Below are 15,905 nucleotides of genomic sequence, written 5' to 3' on the forward strand. Positions count from 1 at the left end.
ATGATGATGCATTACCGAGTGGGCCCAGTGATACCTCTCCGTCATACGGAGTGACAAATCCCAGTCTTGATCCGTGTCAACCCAACAGACACTTTCGGAGATACCCGTAGTATACCTTTATAGTCACCCAGTTATGTTGTGACGTTTGGTATACCCAAAGCACTCCTACGGTATCCGGGAGTTACACAATCTCATGGTCTAAGGAAAGGATACTTGACACTGGAAAACTCTAGCAAATGAACTATACGATCTTGTGCTATGTTTAGGATTGGGTCTTGTCCATCACATCATTCTCCTAATGATGTGATCTCGTTATCAATGACATCCAATGTCCATAGTCAGGAAACCATGACTATCTGTTGATCAACGAGCTAGTCAACTAGAGGCTTACTAGGGACATGTTGGTGTCTATTATTCACACATGTATTACGATTTCCGGATAATACAATTATAGCATGAATAAAGACAATTATCATGAACAAGGAAATACAATAATAATGATTTTATTATTGCCTCTAGGGCATATTTCCAACAGTCTCCCACTTGCACTAGAGTCAATAATCTAGTTACATTGTGATGAATCGAACACCCATGGAATTCTGGTGTTGATCATGTTTTGCTCTAGGGAGAGGTTTAGTCAACGGATCTGCTACATTCAGGTCTGTATGCACTTTACAAATATCTATGTCTCCATCTTGAACATTTTCACGAATGGAATTGAAGCGATGCTTGATGTGCCTGGTCTTCTTGTGAAACCTGGGCTCCTTGGCAAGTGCGATAGCTCCAGTGTTGTCATAGAAGAGTTTGATTGGCCCCGACGCATTGGGTATGACTCCTAGGTCGGTGATGAACTCCTTCACCCATATTGCTTCATGCGCTGCCTCCGAGGCTGCCATGTACTCCGCTTCACATGTAGATCCCTCCACGACGCTCTGCTTGCAACTGCACCAGCTTACTGCCCCACCATTCAAAATATACACGTATCCGGTTTGTGACTTTGAGTCATCCAGATCTGTGTCGAAGCTAGCGTCGACGTAACCCTTTACGATGAGCTCTTCGTCACCTCCATAGACGAGAAACATTTCCTTAGTCCTTTTCAGGTACTTCAGGATATTCTTGACCGCTGTCCAGTGTTCCTTGCCGGGATTACTTTGGTACCTTCCTACCAAACTTACGGCAAGGTTTACATCAGGTCTGGTACACAGCATGGCATACATAATAGAACCTATGGCTGAGGCATAGGGGATGACACTCATCTCTTCTATATCTTATGCCGTGGTCGGACATTGAGCTGAGCTCAATTTCACACCTTGCAACACAGGCAAGAACCCCTTCTTAGACTGATCCATATTGAACTTCTTCAATATCTTATCAAGGTATGTGCTTTGTGAAAGACCTATGAGGCGTCTTGATCTGTCTCTATAGATCTTGATGCCTAATATATAAGCAGCTTCTCCAAGGTCCTTCATTGAAAAACTCTTATTCAAGTAGGCCTTAGTGCTGTCCAAGAGTTCTATATCATTTCCCATCAAAAGTATGTCATCTACATATAATATGAGAAATGCTACAGAGCTCCCACTCACTTTCTTGTAAACGCAGGCTTCTCCATAAGTCTGCGTAAACCCAAACGCTTTGATCATCTCATCAAAGCGAATGTTCCAACTCCGAGATGCTTGCACCAGCCCATAAATCGAGCGTTGGAGCTTGCACACCTTGTCAGCATACTTAGGATCGACAAAACCTTCCAGCTGCATCATATACAATTGTTCCTTAAGGAAACCATTAAGGAATGCCGTTTTGATGTCCATTTGCCATATTTCATAATCATAGAATGCGGCAATCGCTAACATGATTCGGATGGACTTCAGCTTCGCTACCGGTGAGAAAGTCTCATCGTAGTCAACCCCTTGAACTTGTCGATAACCCTTAGCGACAAGCCGAGCTTTATAGATGGTCACATTACCATCCACGTCTGTCTTCTTCTTAAAGATCCATTTATTTTCTACGGCTCGCCGCTCAACGGGCAAGTCAGTCAAAGTCTATACTTCATTTTCATACATGGATCCTATCTCGGATTTCATGGCTTCTAGCCATTTGTCGGAATCCGGGCCCGCCATCGCTTCTTCATAGTTCGAAGGTTCACCGTTGTCTAACAATATGATTTCCAAGACAGGGTTGTCGTACCACTCTGGTGAGGAACGTGTTCTTGTGGACCTTCGAATTTCAGTAGGAGCTTGATCAGAAGTATCTTGATCATCATCATTAACTTCCTCTCTAGTCGGTGCAGGCACCTCAGGAACATTTTCTTGAGTTGCGCCATTCTCCGGTTCAAGAGGTAATACTTCATCAAGGTATACTTTCCTCCCACTTACTTCTTTCGAGAGAAACTCTTTCTCTAGAAAGGACCCATTCTTGGCAACAAAGATCTTGCCTTCGGATCTGAGGTAGAAGGTATACCCAATAGTTTCTTTAGGGTATCCTATGAAGACGCATTTTTCCGATTTGGGTTCGAGCTTTTCAGGTTGAAGTTTCTTGACATAAGCATCGCATCCCCAAACTTTTAGAAACGACAACTTAGGTTTCTTCCCAAACCATAATTCATACGGTGTCGTCTCAACGGATTTCGACGGAGCCCTATTTAAAGTGAATGCGGCAGTCTCTAAAGCATAGCCCCAAAAAGATAGCGGTAAATCGGCAAGAGACATCATAGATCGCACCATATCTAATAGAGTGCGATTACGACGTTCGGACACACCATTACGCTGAGGTGTTCCAGGCGGCGTGAGTTGTGAAACTATTCCACATTTTCTTAAGTGTGTGCCAAACTCGTGACTCAAGTATTCTCCTCCACGATCTGATCGCAGGAACTTGATTTTCCTGTCACGTTGATTCTCAACCTCACTCTGAAATTCCTTGAACTTTTCAAAGGTCTCAGACTTGTGTTTCATTAAGTAGACATACCCATATCTACTCAAGTCATCAGTGAGGGTGAGAACATAACGATAGCCACCGCGAGCCTCAACACTCATTGGACCGCACACATCAGTATGTATGATTTCCAATAAGTTGGTTGCTCGCTCCATTGTTCCTGAGAACTGAGTCTTGGTCATTTTACCCATGAGGCATGGTTCTCACGTGTCAAATGATTCGTAATCAAGAGACTCTAAAAGTCCATCAGCATGGAGCTTCTTCATGCGTTTGACACCTATGTGACCAAGGCGGCAGTGCCACAAGTATGTGGGACTATCATTATCAATCTTACATCTTTTGGTACTCACACTATGAACATGTGTAGCATTACGCTCGAGATTCATTAGAAATAAACCATTCACCATCGGAGCAAGACCATAAAACATATCTCTCATATAAATAGAACAACCATTATTCTCGGATTTAAATGAGTAGCCATCTCGAATTAAACGAGATCCTGATACAATGTTCATGCTCAAAGCTGGCACTAAATAACAATTATTAAGGTTTAAAACTAATCCCGAAGGCAAATGTAGAGGTAGCGTGCCGACGGCGATCACATTGACCTTGGAACCATTCCCGACGCGCATCGTCACCTCGTCCTTTGCCAGTCTCCGCTTATTCCGCAGCTCCTGTTTTGAGTTACAAATGTGAGCAACCGCACCGGTATCAAATACCCAGGAGCTACTACGAGTACTGGTAAGGTACACATCAATTACATGTATATCACATATACCTTTTGTTTTGCCGGCCTTCTTGTCCGCTAAGTATTTGGGGCAGTTCCGCTTCCAGTGACCACTTTCCTTGCAATAAAAGCACTCAGTCTCGGGCTTGGGTCCATTCTTTGGCTTCTTCCCGGCAGCTTGCTTGCCGGGCGCGGCAACTCCCTTGCCGTCCTTCTTGAAGGTTTTCTTACCCTTGCCCTTCTTGAACTTAGTGGTTTTATTCACCATCAACACTTGATGTTCCTTTTTGACTTCTACCTCTGCTGATTTCAGCATTGCAAATACTTCAGGAATGGTCTTTTCCATCCCCTGCATATTGAAGTTCATCACAAAGCTCTTGTAGCTTGGTGGAAGCGACTGAAGGATTCTGTCAATGACCGCGTCATCCGGGAGATTAACTCCCAGCTGAGTCAAGCGGTTATGCAACCCAGACATAGTGAGTATGTGCTCACTGACAGAACTGTTTTCCTCCATCTTATAGCTGAAGAACTTGTCGGAGACTTGATATCTCTCGACCCGGGCATGATCTTGGAAAACCATTTTCAGCTCCTCGAACATCTCATATGCTCCGTGTCTCTCAAAACGCTTTTGGAGTCCCGGCTCTAAGCTGTAAAGCATGCCGCACTAAACGAGGGAGTAGTCATCGGTACATGCCTGCCAAGCGTTCATAACATCTTGTTCTGCAGGGAGAACAGGTGCGTCACCTAGCGGTGCTTGTAGGACATAATCTTTCTTGGCAGCTATGAGGATGATCCTTAGGTTCCGGACCCAGTCCGTATAGTTGCTGCCATCATCTTTCAGCTTGGTTTTCTCTAGGAACGCGTTAAAGTTGAGGACTACGTTGGCCATTTGATCTACAAGACATATTGTAAAATATTTAGACTAAGTTCATGATAATTAAGTTCATCTAATCAAATTATTCAATGAACTCCCACTTAGATAGACATCCCTCCTGTAATCTAAGTATAACATGATCCGAGTTAACTAGGCCGTGTCCGATCATCACGTGAGACGGACTAGTCAACATCGGTGAACATCTTCATGTTGATCGTATCTTCTATACGACTCATGCTCGACCTTTCGGTCTTCTGTGTTCCGAGGCCATGTCTGTACATGCTAGGCTCGTCAAGTCAACCTAAGTGTTTGCATGTTTAAATCTGTCTTACACCCGTTGTATGTGAACGTTAGAATCTAACACCCGATCATCACGTGGTGCTTCGAAACAACGAACTGTCGCAACGGTGCACAGTTAGGGGGAACACTTTCTTGAAATTATTATGAGGGATCATCTTATTTACTACCGTCGTTCTAAGTAAACAAGATGCAGAAACATGATAAACATCACATGCAATCAAATAATAATAGTGACATGATATGGCCAATATCACATAGCTCCTTTGATCTCCATCTTGGGGCTCCATGATCATCTTGTCACCGGCATGACACCATGATCTCCATCATCATGATCTCCATCATCGTGTCTCCATGAAGTTGCTCGCCAACTATTACTTCTACTACTATGGCTAACGCGTTTAGCAATAAAGTAAAGTAATTTACATGGCGTTTCTCAATGACACGCAGGTCATACAAAAAAATAAAGACAACTCCTATGGCTCCTGCCGGTTGTCATACTCATCGACATGCAAGTCATGATTCCTATTACAAATAGAATGAACATCTCATACATCACATATATATCATTCATCATTCATCACAACTTTGGCCATATCATATCACAAAGCACTTGCTGCAAAAACAAGTTAGACGTCCTCTAATTGTTGTTGCATGTTTTACGTGGCTGAAGCAGGGTTCTAGCAAGAACGTTTTCTTACCTACGTGAAAGCCACAACATGATTTGTCAACTTCTATTTACCCTTCATAAGGACCCTTTTCATCGAATCCGCTCCAACTAAAGTGGGAGAGACAGACACCCGCCAGCCACGTTATGCAACTTGTGCATGTTAGTCGGTGGAACCGGTCTCACGTAAGCGTACGTGTAAGGTTGGTCCGGGCCGCTTCATCCCACAATACCGTTGAAGCAAGATAAGACTAGTAGTAGCAAGAAAGTTGACAACATCAACGCCCACAACAAATTGTGTTCTACTCGTGCAAGAGAACTACGCATAGACCTAGCTCATGATGCCACTATTGGGGAATGTTGCAGAAAACAAAAATTTTCCTACGGTTTCACCAAGATCCATCTATGAGTTCATCTAGCAACGAGTGATTAGATTGCATCTACATACCTTTGTAGATCACGCGCGGAAGTGTTCAAAGAACGGGGATGAGGAAGGCGTACTCGACGTGATCCAAATCACCGGAGATCCTAGCGACGAACGGACGGCACCTCCGAGTTCAACACACGTACGGTCACCGTAACGTCTCCTCCTTGATCCGGCAAGGGGGAAGGAGAGGTTGAGGAAGATGGCTCCAGCAGCAGCACGACGGCGTGGTGGTGATGGAGCTGCAGTACTCCGGCAGGGCTTCGCCAAGCACTATGGAGGAGGAGGATGTGTTGGAGAGGGAGAGGGAGGCACCAAAGGCAAGGGTAAGAGTTCCTCCCTTCCCCCCACTCTATATAGGGGGCCTAAGGGGGGGCGCCGGCCCTAGGAGATCCAATCTCCTAGGAGGGTGCGGCCAAGGGAGGAATCCCTCCTCTCCAAGGCACCTAGGGGTGCCTTCCCCCTTTAGGACTCTTCCCCTTTTGAACCCTAGGCGCATGGGCCTCTTGGGGCTGATGCCCTTGGCCCATATAGGCAAAGGCGCACCCCCTACAGCCCATGTGGCCCCCCGGGGCTGGTGGCCCCACCCGGTGGACCCCCGGGACCCTTCCGGTGGTCCTGGTACAATACCGATGACCCCGAAACTTGTCCCGATGGCCGAAATAGCACTTCCTATATATAATTCTTTACCTCCGGACCATTCCGAAACTCCTCGTGACGTCCGGGATCTCATCCGGGACTCCGAACAACATTCGGGTTACTGCATATACATATCCCTACAACCCTAGCATCACCGAACCTTAAGTGTGTAGACCCTGCGGGTTCGGGAGACATGTAGACATGACCGAGATCGCTCTCCGGTCAATAACCAACAGCGGGATCTGGATACCCATGTTGGCTCCCACATGCTCCTCGATGATCTCATCGGATGAACCACGATGTCGAGGATTCAAGAAACCCCGTATACAATTCCCTTCGTCAATCGATATGTTACTTGCCCGAGATTCGATCGTCGGTATCCCAATACCTCGTTCAATCTCGTTACTGGCAAGTCACTTTACTCGTACCGTAATGCATGATCCCGTGACCAGACACTTGGTCACTTTGAGCTCATTATGATGATGCATTACCGAGTGGGCCCAGTGATACCTCTCCGTCATACAGAGTGACAAATCCCAGTCTTGATCCGTGTCAACCCAACAGACACTTTCGGAGATACCCGTAGTATACCTTTATAGTCACCCAGTTACGTTGTGACGTTTGGTATACCCAAAGCACTCCTACGGTATCTGGGAGTTACACCATCTCATGGTCTAAGGAAAGGATACTTGACATTGGAAAACTCTAGCAAATGAACTATACGATCTTGTGCTATGTTTAGGATTGGGTCTTGTCCATCACATCATTCTCCTAATGATGTGATCTCGTTATCAATGACATCCAATGTCCATAGTCAGGAAACCATGACTATCTGTTGATCAACGAGCTAGTCAACTAGAGGCTTACTAGGGACATGTTGGTGTCTATTATTCACACATGTATTACGATTTCCGGATAATACAATTATAGCATGAATAAAGACAATTATCATGAACAAGGAAATATAATAATAATGATTTTATTATTGCCTCTAGGGCATATTTCCAACAAAAACATCATAGGATCCAACTATAATAGCAAAGCTCGCGATACATCAAGATTGTATCACCTCAAGAACACGAGAGAGAGAGAGAGAGAGAGAGATCAAACACATAGCTACTGGTACATAACCTCAGCCCCAAGGGAGAACTACTCCCTCCTCGTCATGGAGAGCACCGGGATGATGATGATGGCCACCGGAGAGGGATTACCCCCTCCGGCAGGGTGCCGGAATGGGTCTAGATTGGTTTTTGGTGGCTACGGAGGCTTCTGGCGACGGAACTCCCAATCTATCTTGCGTTCTGGAAGTTTTAGGTCACATAGGTATATATGGGTGCGGGAGGTACGTCAGGGGAGCCACGAGGGCCCACGAGACAGGGGGTGCTCACTTGTGAGCACCTCGTTCCTTCCTTGACGTGGGGTCCAAGTCCATCAGGTGTGTTTCCTTCCAAAAATAACTTCTCCAGTTGATTTTGTTCCGTTTCTACCCCGTCTGATATTCCTTTTCTTTCAAACACTGAAATAGGCATAAAACAGCAAATCTGGGCTGGGCCTCCGGTTAATAGGTTAGTCCCAAAAGTAATATAAAAGTGGATAATAAAGCCCAATATTGCCCAAAACAGTAGATAATATAGCATGGAGCAATCAAAAATTATAGATACATTGGAGACGTATCAGTATCCTGCAGACGCTCTTCTAACGAAGATGTTGACTCCGGCACCTTACGAGGTGCTGGCAAAGAAGGCCAAGAAGAAGGCCACGGGGACCCGAAAGGGTCTCCGGCGCAAGGTTGTATCGGACTCATCATCCGATGACTCCGACATGCACTCCTCCCACGGAAACGAGGAGGAGGAGGAGAAAAGTTCTCCCCCCCAGCCGAGGGAGACAAGAAAAGGAAGGCCGACCCATCCGGGGAGGCCGAAGGGTCCAAAAAGGGAAGGACCCTCCCTCCGGACTGCGTCACGACGACCGCCGACAGCGGCGACGAGTGGCTACCCAGGGACAAGCCCCTGACGAAGTCGTAAGTGTGCGGACACCATAGTACTTCATGGTATGTTATATTGCACTGCCTCTCCTCATGTCGAACATGATTATGCAATCCTTCCCGAGCTCATCTCGACGTACCCTCGTCGAGCGGCTCTTTAGACTCGTTGGATATGAACAACGGTTCCCTTCCGACCGCTTCCACCCCTCGCCCTACGGACAACGCCAAGGTGTTGTCTCAAAAGGCAACGAGCCAAGGGGAGGTGGTCCTAGGGGCGCCTCGCGGCGACTTCCCGGACCCAGGGTACCAAGGGAGCAAGGCTCCTACGGCCTCCGAGTTTAGGCCCCAGTCGGACACTCCGCCGGAACCTCCGATGGTTCCGGACTCCGGCAGGTGGTCCCCCATTAGGGGGGGCCAACCATCCGTGCTAGTGTCCTTTGTCCATCCAGAGGCAGCAGACAACTTGCTGGAAGCGCTTTGTAGCGCTTCCATCGACGAAGAGCACTGCACAATCATGAGTGCGGTGGTCGAAAAGGTTCAGTCCGCCAAAAATGGACTGACCAAAGCTTGCGCCAGCCTCCTAACAGGCTTTGAGGTAAGCAATCAAAATATAAGAAAATATTACCGCATAGATAGTAGCCCCTGATGCTCTGTTCGGCGTTCATGAAGAAAAGCTGAATAGAGGATCAAATGATGAATCAGGAGTCTAATCAGAATGTATCTATGTGTATGTGGATGCTTCACTGCTGGACACTGCCGCATGTACTGTGGAGGTCTCTGCACTGAAGTAGGTCCTGGAGCGGTCCGAGACCGAGCTCGGCCTTACCAAGAGGCAGCTCAAGGAGAACAAAGCTAAGCAATACCTTTGTCTATATATTTAAAGAGAAGTTTGGGTGTAAAGTAATAGGATCATCATGGATTTGTCAGGGGCCACGACCGAAGTGGCGACCATGAGGAAGGCGTTGGCCAAGGCCGATGACAAAGCGGCCAAGGAGCGCATTGAACGGGAAAAGCAAGAAGCCCGAGTAGGCAAGGTGCAGCAAGAGCTCGAGGCTCTCGCCAAAAAGCACGAGTCCTTGGAGCTTGACTCTAAGACGCGAGAGTCCGAGCTCACGCAGGCGCTTGACAGTGTCCGGAGCGCCAAGGTGGAAGCCCACAAGGCCCTTCAGGAGATAGATGCGGTGAAGAAGATAGCAACGGGTAAGGCATTCATTATGCAAAGCAAGCACGTGAAGGAGACTTTCCTTTTTCTTACCCGAGTTCGGAGCTCTCTAGGAGCATTTGCAGATCTTCCCCGCAGTGTACTGGATGCCGCGGAGTTTTACCGAGCTGAGGAGGGGAGCTCGACGGAGAAGTTGTTCTGGTCTGAGTATACTGAGACCGAACACCCCGTGCCCTTGAGCGACCAGCTGAAGCAGTTGGCCGAGCTTCACAAGGCGGCCGAACAGGCCACGAGGGGCCTTATAGTCCAGATATGGCCTGGCGAGCCCCTGTTCGGCAACTACTTCGGTCTGGTGAGGCAGCTTGTGGAAGCCTGCCCACGGCTGGAAGTCATAAAGCGGTCCGCCTGCATCGAGGATGCGCGCAGGGATTTTGCTCATGCGAAGGTGCACTGGGCGAAGCTGGACGCCGTGAAGCTGGTGAAGGAGGGGCCGCCGGAGGGCAAGGCGCATCACTGCCCTGATACGTCTCCAACGTATCTATAATTTTTGATTGTTCCATGCTATTATATTATCTGTTTTGGATGTTTATGGGCTTTATTATACACTTTTATATCATTTTTTGGGACTAACCTATTAACCCAAAGCCCAGTGCCAGTTTCTGTTTTTACCTTGTTTTAGGGTTTCAAAGAAAAGGAAAATCAAACGGAGTCCAATTGACCTGAAACTTCACGGAACTCATTTTTGGAAGGAAAGAAGCCCAGAAGACTTGAAGTGCACGTAACGGAAGCTTTGAGGAGGCCACGAGGTAGGGGCCGTGCCCACCCCCTGGGTGCGCCCTCCACCCTCGTGGGCCCCTCATGGCCCCCCTGACGTACTTCTTCCGCCTATATATCTCCATATACCCTAAAAACATCAGAGAGCACAATAGATCGGGAGTTCCGTCGCCAGAAGCCTCCGTAGCCACCGAAAGCCAATCTAGACCCGTTCCGGCACGCTGCCGGAGTGGGAATCCCTCTCCGGTGGCCATCTTCATCATCTCGGTGCTCTCCATGACGAGGAGGGAGTAGTTCTCCCTCGGGGCAGAGGGTATGTACCAGTAGCTATGTGTTTGATCTCTCTCTCTCTCTCTCTCTCTCTCTCTCTCGTGTTCTTGATTTGGCATGATCTTGATGTATCACGAGCTTTGCTATTATAGTTGGATCTTATGTTACTTCTCCTCCTCTACTCTCTTGTAATGGATTGAGTTTTCCCTTTGAAGTTATCTTATCGGATTGAGTGTTTAAAGATTTGAGAACACTTGATGTATGTCTTGCCATGCGTATCTGTGGTGACAATGGGATATCACGTGATTCACTTGATGTATGTTTTGGTGATCAACTTGCAGGTTCCACACATGAACCTATGCATAGGGGTTGGCACACGTTTTCGTCGTGATTCTCCGGTAGAAACTTTGGGGCACTCTTTGAGGTTCTATGTGTTGGTTGAATAGATGAATATGAGATTGTGTGATGCATATCGTATAATCAAGCCCACAGATACTTGAGGTGACATTTGAGTATCTAGGTGACATTAGGGTTTTGATTGATTTGTGTCTTAAGCTGTTATTCTAGTACGAACTCTAGGGCTGTTTGTGACACATATAGGAATAGCCCAACGGATTGATTGGAAAGAATAACTTTGAGGTGGTTTCGTACCCTACCATAATCTCTTCGTTTGTTCTCCGCTATTAGTGACTTTGTAGTGACTCTTTGTTGCATGTTGAGGGATAGTTATATGATCCAATTATGTTATTATTGTTGAGGGAACTTGCACTAGCGAAAGTATGAACCCTAGGCCTTTGCAACGTAGTGCAATACCATTTACGCTCACTTTTATCACTTGCTACATTGCTGTTTTTATATTTTTAGATTACAAAAACTATATTCTACCATCCATATTGCACATGTACACCATCTCTTCGCCGAACTAGTGCACCTGTACAATTTACCATTGTATTGGGTGTGTTGGGGACACAAGAGACTCTTTGTTATTTGGTTACAGGGTTGCTTGAGAGAGATCATCTTCATCCTACGCCTCCTCCGGATTGATAAACCGTAGGTCATCCACTTGAGGGAAATTTCTACTATCCTACAAACCTCTGCACTTGGAGGCCCAACAACGTCTACAAGAAGAGGGTTGTGTAGTAGACATCAAGCTCTTTTCTGGGGCCGTTGCCGGGGAGGTGAGTGCTTGAAGGTATATCTTTAGATCTTGCAATCGAGTCTTTTAGTTTCTTGTTTTATCACTAGTTTAGTTTATAAAAGAAAACTATATAAAAAATGGAATTGATTTTACCTCATACGCTTCATCTTTTTAATATCTTTTGTGAGTATGATGGAAAGGAAAATTGTGCTCAAATGCTATAAGAAGAATTACATAGAATGCTTGGCATAAAATATGTGAATGATGAGCATGATTGCAATGTTGTTAGTACGAATTCTTTGAATATCCATGATACTAATGATGATTGCACTAGTTATGATGTCTCCTATAATCATGTCAATTTTTGTGGAGTACATTGGGTTTGTAAGTACACACCAAATAGGGAAGATAGATATTGCAAGAGGCATAAGTACTTAGAAACTAAATTGTTGCAAGAAAGGCTAGATGAATGTGCTGAAAATCTTAAATTATCTTGGCCATACTTGTGAGCTTTGCAATGAACATGATCATTTCAATACCCAATGCAAATTATTTTATGATCGTATCGTGTCCAAAAATTGCGATGACTTGATTTGCCTTGCACATCATAATGAACTTAGTTTGCTCTTGGGTTATGAAGAAATGAAACGTATAACTAAGGATATTCCAAAATTTGCCCTTGATAGAGTTCTTCATTTTGATCTAGAGGAAATTTATATGTATTGTGCGGTGAATTGTATTGAAAATCCATATATTGACAATTACATAAAGAAAAAGAAAACAAATAGAAGATGAAGAGAATACTAATGAAAGGGAAGAGACTTCCCAATATCCTCCTATTATTTCTTATGATGAATCAGGTAACGAGGAGGAGCCTCCTATTCAACCAATCTCATTAATAAGGAGATCCAAAAAGAGGATTGAACCCACACATGATGTGGTGAATAAGAAGAAAAGAAAAAGGAAGAGGGGTAAAAATATATCTCTCCCAAATAATGCTACTCCTATTACTATTGTGCCTCATGAAAATATAATTGTGGAAGATAATGATACTTCTGATGATCTTGAAAATCTTTTTGGCACTTGCTTGGAAGAATATGATAATTGCTATACTATTGGTGCTATCCATACTATTAATGATGAGAGTGACTATGCTTATGATATGAAAAGGCCCAATCTTGGGGATTCTACGTTTAATGAAGATGATATTTTTAGTCTCCCAAGTTTTGATATGCAAATTTATAATGATGATAGCATGCCTCCTACCTATGATGATTATTGTGATGATACTTATGCTATAAAAAGTAGTGATTATATTTATAAAACTTGTCATGATTATGATTACCCCTTCTCTGAACATTACTCTTTTAATGTGGAAACAATTTATAGTATTCGAGTCTCTTATGATGCTCCCACTATTCGGAAAGAGAAGAATTTTGCTTATGTGGAGAGTAATAAAAATTCTATGCTTGTAGATCATGAAAATAATGCTTTAGGTGCTGGTTATATTGTTGAATTCATTCATGATGCTACTGAAAATTATTATGAGGGAGGAATATATACTTGTAGGAATTGCAATAATATCAAGTTTCCTCTCTATGTGCTTAAAGTTTTGAAGTTATGCTTGTTTTGCCCTCCTATGCTAGTTGGTTATTGTTCCAATAAGTTGTTTGCTCACAAAATCCCTATGCATAGGAAGTGGGTTAGACTTAAATGTTCTAGTCATATTTTTCATGATGCTCTCTTCATGTTACAATTCTTATCTTTTATGTGAGCATCGTTGAAATCATCATGCCTAGCTAGGGGCGTTAAACGATGGCGCTTGTTGGGAGGCAACCCAACTTTATTTTTGTTCCCTGCTTTTTGTTCCTGTTTAGTAATAAATAATTCATACAGCCTCTGTTTAGATGTGGTTTTATGTGTTTAATTAGTGTTTGTGCCAAGTAGAACCTTTGGGAAGACTTGGGGAAAGTCCTTGCGATCATGCTATAGAAAACAGAAACTTTAGCGCTCACGAGAATTGCTGCCATTTTTATTTGGAGAGTGCTATTTAGTTAATTATTTTTGGAGATGATTAATATATAAATTCCTCAGGTCCAGCAATGTATTTGAGAATTTTATGAGTTCCAGAAGTATACGTTTGATCCAGATTACTACAGACTGTTCTGATTTTGACATATTCTGTTTTCATTGTGTTGTTTACTTATTTTGATGAATCTATGGCAAGTAAAAGAGTTTATAAACCACAGAGAAGTTGGAATACAGTAGGTTTAACACCAATATAAATAAATAATGAGTTCATTACAGTACCTTTAAGTGGTGATTTATTTTCTTATACTAACGGAGCTTACGAGTTTTCTGTTAAGTTTTGTGTTGTGAAGTTTTCAAGTATTGGGTAAGGATTCGATGGACTATGGAATAAGGAGTGGAAAGAGCCTAAGCTTGGGGATTCCCAAGGCACCACAAGGTAATATTCAAGGATAGCCAAGAGCCTAAGCTTGGGGATGCCCCAGAAGGCATCCCCTCCTTCGTCTTCATTCATCGGTAACTTTACTTGGAGCTATGTTTTTATTCACCACATGATATGTGTTTTGCTTGGAGCGTCAATTTATTTTGTCAAGATTTGCTTGCTGTTATTTATAACAATGTTTTGCATCTTTTATTTCAATAAAAGTGGCATTGATAGCCTTTACTAGGCCTATTTTAGAAGTCCACATGTTGCTGTTTGAAAACAGAAAGTTTACCGCTGTTGCAATAATTCCCTAGAAAAGTAAGAATGTGATAAAATGTTGAAACCCTTTGAATATTAAGACCTGATAAATTTACTAGTGGGAATTTTCTTTCATAATTTTTGGATCTAGGGAAGTATGGATGTTGCTGCATTCTTTACAGACTACCCTGTTTAGGCAGATTGCTCTTATGTTTGCATTGTTTGCATATGTTTGCTTCTTTAATGATTCTATTTGAGGATAGGACTATTAAATATGCAGAGGAATTTAGTATGCAATGTTGAATAATAATTTTAGTGATTTGTTACAGTAGAGTATGATAAGGTTTTGGCAATGGTTTATACTAACTTATCTCACGAGTCCTTGTTGAGTTTTGTGTGGATGAAGCTTTTGAGATTTAGGGAGACCGTCATATGAGAGGAATTAAGGAGACACAAAAGCTCAAGCTTGGGGATGCCCAAGGCACCCCAAGATAATATCTCAAGAAGTCTCAAGCGTCTTAGCTTGGGGATGCCCCGGTTGGCATCCCACCTTTCTTCTTCAACAACTATCGGTTAGTATCGGTTGATCCTAAGTTTTTGCTACTTCACATGATGTTTGCTATTCTTAGAATGTCATTTTATTTTGCTTTGCTTGCTGTTTGAATAAAATACCAAGATCTGAAAATCTTAAATGTTAGATAGTCTTCACATAGTTTCATAATTATTCGACTACTCATTGATCTTCACTTATATCTTTCGGAGTAGTTTGTCGTTTGCTCTAGTGCTTCACTTATATCTTTTTAGAGCACAGTGGTGGTATTATAGAAATAGATGAACTCTCATGCTTCACTTATATCATTTTCAGAGTTTTAAATAGAATGGTAATTTGCTTAAATAATCCTAATATGCTAGGCATCCAAGAATAGTAAAAAAATTCATATAGAGTATTGAATAGTAAGAGAAGTTTGATGCTTGATGATTGTTTTGAGATATGGAGATGGTGATATTAGAGTCATGCTAGTTGAGTAGTTTTGTATTTGAGAAATACTTGTATTGAAGTTTGTGATTCCTGTAGCATGCACGTATGGTGAACCGTTATGTGATGAAGTCGGAGCATGATTTATTTATTGATTGTCCTCCTTATGAGTGGCGGTCGGGGACGAGCGATGGTCTTTTCCTACAAATCTATCCCCTTAGGAGCATGCGCGTAGTACTTTGTTTCGATAACTGTAGATTTTTGCAATAAGTATGTGAGTTCTTTATGACTAATGTTGAGTCCATGGATTATACGCACTCTCACCCTTCCACCAT

This window comes from Triticum dicoccoides, chromosome 1A (assembly GCF_002162155.2).
Source record: "Triticum dicoccoides isolate Atlit2015 ecotype Zavitan chromosome 1A, WEW_v2.0, whole genome shotgun sequence".
NCBI lineage: Eukaryota > Viridiplantae > Streptophyta > Magnoliopsida > Poales > Poaceae > Triticum > Triticum dicoccoides.